Here is an 8,236-nt window from a genome sequence, read left to right as displayed (position 1 = left end):
TTTCCTTGTTTCAAACGGCCCCGAGACCGGCCAGTTTGATCTAAAAAATGAGCTGATGCTGTGTGTGGAATTCTTGCCGTTGAATGATTTCTCCGATCTATGCTTTGTTCTTCTAGATCCTCTGAGCTGGATAATTCAACCTCTGAGGAGGAGGGGGTCCCCTGATAATTTGCAGGATTCTCTCGCCTGACAGGTCTTGTCCACCTGAATATCCTCCCTGTGTTGAAGTCTCTTTTGTCCCTGGAGAATTTATTCCTCTTCCGTTCGATGATAGTATTCTCATATATGTCCAATTCTTTTTTTATCTTTTCAAAAGAACTTTGGAAATTAATATCCTGTTCCCACTTTTCCAATGCCTTGCTAATCTTTTCAATTTCTCTAGTGACAGCCGTCCAAAACCAAATTGTTGTGTTTAATGAGTATCTGCATTAATTCCTGTGAACACTTTAATAGGCATTCTCCCATTCTTGCTTGAGGGTTTCTGTGTGTAGTTCAAAAGATGGAAATAATTTAGGTCTTAGACCTCGTGGTGTAATTTTCTGTTTACAGTAATTCTCTAGACTCGTCAGGTCCCAATTAGTTCTAGTTTGTCTCTGTAGCGTGTATTTTAGCTTAACGAGATCCTCTTCCCAAGTTTGTTCAGAATCATTGGAGGTCAATTCTGTGGGGAAGATGCTGTCCAAATCTTCAGTCCTGCGTTTAGTATTTAGTTGATTCTTTAGACTGAAGCTCATATTGAGCAAGCAAGCTAATATTGTTTTGGACAGACAGTTTGATATTGGAACTTGCTAATTAAGTTCAAGATGTATTTGAATTGAGTATCTTTCTTATTGATTGATCAGTTGTCCAATAGTTAACTGAACACGAAGGGGTTGTAGATTGTATGAAAAGGACAAACTTTCCGTGCTAGAATCTCTTAACTGAGAAAGACCTCAGGAACGTAGACTATATTGGGTGGGTTTTGTTGAGATCTGCACTGGAACCGATTGTACAATATCTGATATGAATGGTAGTAAGCATAGAGATTCAAAATTGATTTATACCAACATAAAGCTGCCAATTTCGCCTCAAAGGGCTTTTGGGGCAGAACAATGGTTGGTGGTGCTCCCGGACATTTATAGCAGAAAGAGCTGATATGGGTGATTTTGCAAAGAAGCAAAAAAGAAGGGGCTAGTTGATATGTCTCTCTGGGGCACACTTTGTAAATTAATCAAAAAACAGTAATGTGAAACATGAAATATGTATAAATCTTTAAAACGTAACTTTTAATAAATTATTCAGACGTCCAAATTTGATTATTTATGTGAAAAAATCTTTACTGTATAGGACAGCAAGGTAAGTTAAAACAAGTATTAAATAATGTGTAGAAGACGATATAGTAATTATATGTCACTCGCTTATTGAATGTGGGTGACAGAAAATTTGTCTGTACACCCTCTGGATTCTAGGCGAGTATTTATTGTTAGACATATGTCCACTGCGAAAATAAAGAGTTCTCGTTATCTCTATGAGTTTTAATTGAAAGTACTGTATGTTTTCATATGAGAGATACAAGAAGAAGAACCCGGCATATGGATGGTCGGACTCCTTTTGAGATGATCAACTAGACAGCGTATTCTTGCAGTGTAAGTTGATGTGTGGGTTCTGCTGGACAATGAAAGGTATATACCTTGGTGGAACTACAGTACCCAGTATTCCCAGAGGGTCACCCTTTCTGGTACTGACCGGGCCCAATGCTGCTTGGCTTCCAAGATCAGACGAGATCGGGCAGATCCAGCATGGTATGACTGTAGATGGTACGGTAGACACCTTTCAGCATATGGATTGAATGGTACTAGCGATAAGGTGTGATTCCATATGGAAGGGAATACAAATTGATTTGATACTTGCCACCTGATATTTGGCCAATTAGTGGCCCACTATGGACCAAGGATTGAATAATTGGGTGAATTACTGATAGAAATACCAGTATGGCCTGGATTAATAATTAGATAAGCACAAGGAAGGTGTCTAGGCAGCCCAGTGTCTAAGTAAAAAGAATGAAAAGGCAGATAAACTTGTTTTAAACACAGCACATAAGTTGCAGAAGGTAACTTCCTTTTGATACTGCAAAATGTAAATAATTATCACAGTATCATACTGCCAACAAATGTGTTTGTTGTGGAATCAACCACTTGAGCTGCGAAATGACAGTGACAATTGTTTATAATACACCACATAAGTTGCAAAAATGTTGCTTCCTTTAAATACTGAAAATTGCAAATTGCAACTAGTTATCACTGTAACAAACTTCAGACAGATGTATTTGTTATGAGATCAACCGTATGAGCTGCAAGAAGCAGCTGGATTCTGTCACATATTCATCTAATTGTTTTTGTCACAGTGCCAAATCAATGAAGGAAATAGATTATGTATATAAATAGGAAATCACAGTTTATCACACGTAACTTCCTTTAAACACTGCTAGTTGCAGAATACAAACAATTATTACAGTAACAAACTGCTAGCAGATGTATTGGTTGTAAGATCCACTATATGGGCTGCAAGAAGCAGCAGAATTCTATCACATACTTATCTCATTGTTTTGTTATAATATAACAGTGTACAGAATAGGAAATCACAATTTGTCTCAATAACCTGATGTTGAGCAATTTACCAAAAGAATGACTCTGGTCTCAACAAGGAAAGAAACACATTTTTTTAAAATTTGGGACCAGCAGAAAACAGTATAAGAACAGCTGGTGTTCTATTAATGAATGATTTGTCCAAATGACACTGTTCTGTGGTAAGTATAGAAAAGGCTCTCACACCAACAGGAGTGCCTTTAATGAGGAGTAATTGCCTGGATGGTTTTAAGGGGATTTCGTATAGCACCAATATAATGCCAACTAATAGAAGGTATCTATGTTATGAGTTAGCGCTAAGTGTCCCTACACTGTTTGCACAGTTTGAGTGTTAAGCATTAAATGTCGTTGTATGCTTATATGCCTGTGGATTTATATAGGGATTGCCAGGCAGTAATACTGGCTATGTTTTGCCAGGGAGACAGTCCGTGCGTAATGCACTGGGTTGGGGCAGCTTTTTCCCTTGAGAGTGCACTAGGCACACGGGGAGAGAGCTGACCTGGAGAGCCTTGGAACCGCTACAGTGAGCGGTAATATACTTGCGGCATTCGCTGACAGGAGTCCGCCCGTCGGAGCCCCGTTGCCGAGGTCCCGGAAGTTGGATGCCGGACCGGAAGTGACGCGCGTTTCGCTGGGAGGAGCTTGTTCACTGGATCGTCTGATCTGTGAGCCCTCCGCGTGCGTCTTTTATTGAACAATGTAACCAATCTATTTTCTAATACAAATGATTGACTGATGGATGAGCCTATGAATAGCCGGAATCAAACTGCTGTTGTATTCTGTGATTGCTAATGCTGCGAGTCCAGAGACATTGGGACTACTACTATTGTAGTGGAATGCAAGGCTGGGGAATAATTAAAATGAATGGAGTATGAAAAGGAGAAAAGGATAAAAAGTAGCTGTTTTGCGGTGTTAGACATTGTAGCAATGGGGGTATAATACTGGGGTGAAATTGCTGAAATAAAATACTGTTATGAAACTTGCTTACAACATATGGATAAGCAATCCTTATGATGAGGGATAATTATTGCCTGATGAGGGCGATATTAATTAATTAATAGGAATTGTATAAATTAAGGCTTGTGCAAATAAGAATGAATATAAGAATAAATATAAAAAAACACCAACTTGTTATGTTGTAGAGAATTAAGGGTAAATATAATGGAATGAATTGGATAAAATAAAAATGATAATAATAAAAATAAAAATAAAAATGATAATAATAATAATTATAAATATAAAAATAATGATGATACTGATAATAAAAATATTGTAGAAAGGATGCAATTTAAAATTAAGACGTTTCCGTGAGGTGCTAAAGGAAAAATAATTGTAAATAAGATCCACAAATGGTGAGAAAATTACTATAAAATTATTAGTAGAGAAACTGTATGTCTGTGGGAGAGAATAAGAGATTTATGAGAATTGTTATAAAAATTATAAAGATTATTATAAAAATTGTTATAAAAATTGTAGTTGTGAATAAAGATAATTCCATGTTTGTGATGGGAGTGGTTGTGAATAAGGTGTGAGAAAATATGAAAAAATATTGATGATTAATGGATTAAGGTTGTAAAGTGATTATATTATGGTGAAGTTGGGGGGGGGGGGAAGGAGGGGGGTGGAAAGACGATAGGAAAGGGGAAAAAAAGGGGGGGCACACAACAAGTGGGCGGGGGGGGGAAAGGGGGAAGAGGGAAGGGGAAAAGAAGGGGGGAAAAGAAAGGAGGGGGGGGGGGAAGGGAAGGGGGAACGGAAAGGGGCGAGGGGGAAGGAATGGGAGGGTGATAGTAAGGGGGAATTGGGTGAAAAGGTGAAGAGAGTGGGTGTGGCAACTAGCCTAGGAGTGCTAGTGGAGACAAGGGTGGGGAATGTGGATGTATGTGTGGAAAAGGGAAGGGAGGGGGGGAGGGGGGGAGGAAGGATAAGTGGGGTGGGGTGTGTTATGGGAGGACGTAGGTGAATGTATATGTGGGGTGTGTTGGACCAATGGGGGTGAGTGGGGGTTAAACCGTGTGCATGGATGAGAAATGCCGCTTTGGTGTGTATAGTGGTGGTGGAGAATGGGCTGTGGTGTGTGTTGGTAGGAGTGCGGTGTTGAATAAAGAATTGGTGATGTTATGTGATGGCCTGTTTGGAATAAGGAATAGGGTTGGAAGGGTGGGCAGGGAGGTGAGTGATGTGAGTTAGATGTTGCAAAATGTTAAAAGAACAATTGAATAATTGGCACCAAACAACTCTGAGAAGCAAAAAATAATAATCATTACTAACTAGATGTGTTATTCAAGAAAGACACTGTAATTGATATGTTCATTAAGTCCATTGGGAGCTACTGTTCCGAGTTTGAATGTCCATTCACTTTCCTTCTTGAGCAGGGTTTTGGTTATGTTACCTCCTCTGATACCCAATTTTATTTGTTGTAGACCAAATATTTTGAGGTCTTTGGGTGAACCTGCATGGTGTAGAAGAAAGTGCTTGGCCACTGTGGTTAGCTGTTTGAATTTGTGTGAGTCTGCTCTAGCATTTCTCACTGATCCGATGTGCTCAAGCGCCCTTTGCTTGAGCATGCGGGTAGTCATACCCACATATTTTTTGTCGCAAGGACAAGTGAGGCAATAGACCACATTGGTACTTTTGCAATTGAAATAATTAGTGATTTTTATTTTGTTGTTAAATTTGTCTGTTATGTCTAGGTTTTTGGAGATATGAGAGCAGACTTTACATTCTCCGCAGGGATAGGTCCCTGTGATGGGGGGATTCCTTATCAGCTGTGATGTGTAGTGACTTTGGACTAGCTGATCTGACAAGTTGGGCGAGCGTTTCCAACTCATGTCAACTGTATTGTTCAGTCTTGTTGCTAGGTCACTGTCGGAAAGTAGTACTGGCCAATGTAGTTGAATGATTCCTTTGATATCTTTCCATTCTTCACAGAATGTGCCCACAAATCTAAGGACATTATCCTCTTTTGAGGGGGGCTTCTGATGAAAAACCAGGGACTCTCTCGGAATTTCTTGAATGGATTTCTTAGATCTTTTGATAAGTCTTGAACTGTATCCTCGTTCTTTAAGTCTCTTGGTGAGGTCTTTACATTTCTCCTGGTAAACCTCCTTACTCGAACAGTTTCTTTTGAGTCGGAGAAATTCCCCTCTGGGTATGTTTTGAATGGTGGGTGGAAAGTGGGAGCTTTGTTGATGTAGAAGGGAATTGGTGGCTGTTTTCTTTCTATAGAGTTCTGTGGCTAGTATGTTGTTTTTTCCTTTGTAAATCTTAAGATCCAGGAAGGAAATGCTTTCCTTACTTTGTTCATGTGTGAATCTTAAGTTCAGAGTGTTAGTATTGAGAAAGATTAGGAATTGAGACAGTTCTTCTTGTGACCCCTCCCAAATCATGAGAATGTCGTCGATATATCGAGTCCAAAGGACGATGTGTTGTGTGAATTGGTTTTGTTCTTCATGAAAGACGACTTCCTGCTCCCACCAACCCAGAAAGAGGTTAGCATATGTGGGGGCACACGCCGCCCCCATAGCTGTACCTCTTTCTTGGGTATAAAAAAGGTTGTTGAACGTAAAGTAATTTTTTCGTAACGCAAAATCTAGTAGGGTTAGGAGGAATTCATGGAAGTCATCCATTCCTTTGGTCTGTAAAAAATATCTGACTGCTTTTATACCAAGATCGTGGTCGATACTTGTGTAAAGGGCTTCAACGTCAAGGCTTATCAAGAGATGGGTATCTTCCAAGGGTATGTTTTCAATTTTTCTTAGTACATCTGTGGTGTCTCGGGTATAAGAAGGTAAGTTTAATACAAGTTCTTTCAGATGGATCTCTAGAAATGTGCAGGCCTTCTCCAAAAGTCCTCCATTCCCCGAGACAATGGGGCGTCCTGGTGGTTTTAGTAAATTTTTGTGTACCTTGGGTAGCAAGTAGAAGGTTGGTACTCTAGGATTTTGAATTTTGAGAAAATCATATTCTGCTTGCGTTATTGTGCCTTGGTACCTAGCTTCCCCTATAATCCTCATATATTGCACCGTTAGATTCTGTGTTGGGTCAAACAGACTTTTACTGTAACAGTTGATGTCATTAAGCTGTCTTTTGGCCTCTTTTTCATAAAGGTCTTTAGGCCATAGAACCACATTTCCCCCTTTGTCAGACTGTTTGATTACTATATCTTGCCAAGATTTTATTTCTTTAAGGGCTTGTCTGGCTTGGGGGGACAGGTTTCCCGTGGTCCTGAGCCTTCTTTTCTTTATATACAGCTGGTCTAGATCCTTGGATACCAAATTGATAAAGGTTCTTACTTCTGGGCAGGTGGAGTCATTGGGGAAGAACGTTGATTTTTTTCTACACATCTGTCGTGGAGTATGAGGACTATTTGTTGTTGTTGAATCAAGGAGTTCTTCCAAGTTGTTTAGAGCTTCTAATTCTTCAGGTGATTCCATGGTTGATATGGCAGGGATGATTTCACACTCTTTGCGATGTTCTTGATTAGCATAGAATTTTGTGAGTAATAGTTTCCGACCAAAGAGATTGAGATCTGTCTGCCATTGGAATCTGTCGAATTTCTTGGTTGGAGAAAATGTAAGTCCTTTTTCCAAGACTTCTTCATGTGTGTTGGACAGGGTGTGGGTTGAGAGGTTAATTATCTGGAGACGGTCTGACTTCAGTACTGCTTTCGGTTCCTCCGTACTGGGTATCTGTTTGGAGAGGGGGAGGTCCATCTTCCTCTTCCTCTTCTTCTTGCTTCTTCGGGTTTTTCTTTTCCTTGTTTCAAACGGCCCCGAGACCGGCCAGTTTGATCTAAAAAATGAGCTGATGCTGTGTGTGGAATTCTTGCCGTTGAATGATTTCTCCGATCTATGCTTTGTTCTTCTAGATCCTCTGAGCTGGATAATTCAACCTCTGAGGAGGAGGGGGTCCCCTGATAATTTGCAGGATTCTCTCGCCTGACAGGTCTTGTCCACCTGAATATCCTCCCTGTGTTGAAGTCTCTTTTGTCCCTGGAGAATTTATTCCTCTTCCGTTCGATGATAGTATTCTCATATATGTCCAATTCTTTTTTTATCTTTTCAAAAGAACTTTGGAAATTAATATCCTGTTCCCACTTTTCCAATGCCTTGCTAATCTTTTCAATTTCTCTAGTACAGCCGTCCAAAACCAAATTGTTGTGTTTAATGAGTATCTGCATTAATTCCTGTGAACACTTTAATAGGGCATTCTCCCATTCTTGCTTGAGGGTTTCTGTGTGTAGTTCAAAAGATGGAAATAATTTAGGTCTTAGACCTCGTGGTGTAATTTTCTGTTTACAGTAATTCTCTAGACTCGTCAGGTCCCAATTAGTTCTAGTTTGTCTCTGTAGCGTGTATTTTAGCTTAACGAGATCCTCTTCCCAAGTTTGTTCAGAATCATTGGAGGTCAATTCTGTGGGGAAGATGCTGTCCAAATCTTCAGTCCTGCGTTTAGTATTTAGTTGATTCTTTAGACTGAAGCTCATATTGAGCAAGCAAGCTAATATTGTTTTGGACAGACAGTTTGATATTGGAACTTGCTAATTAAGTTCAAGATGTATTTGAATTGAGTATCTTTCTTATTGATTGATCAGTTGTCCAATAGTTAAC

The 8,236-nt window shown here is 39.6% G+C and overlaps 1 pseudogene; it reads right to left on the bottom strand.

The window, feature by feature from the left end:
- Window positions 1–1,676: 1,676 nt before the first annotated feature.
- On the bottom strand, window positions 1,677–1,795 carry LOC135017140 (5S ribosomal RNA; annotated as a pseudogene).
- Window positions 1,796–8,236: the final 6,441 nt, after the last annotated feature.

Source organism: Pseudophryne corroboree, unplaced genomic scaffold (genome assembly GCF_028390025.1).
Source record: "Pseudophryne corroboree isolate aPseCor3 unplaced genomic scaffold, aPseCor3.hap2 scaffold_3112, whole genome shotgun sequence".
Lineage (NCBI taxonomy): Eukaryota > Metazoa > Chordata > Amphibia > Anura > Myobatrachidae > Pseudophryne > Pseudophryne corroboree.
The sequence above is the reverse complement of the archived record's forward strand: the minus strand, read 5'-3'. Positions and strand labels throughout refer to the sequence as shown.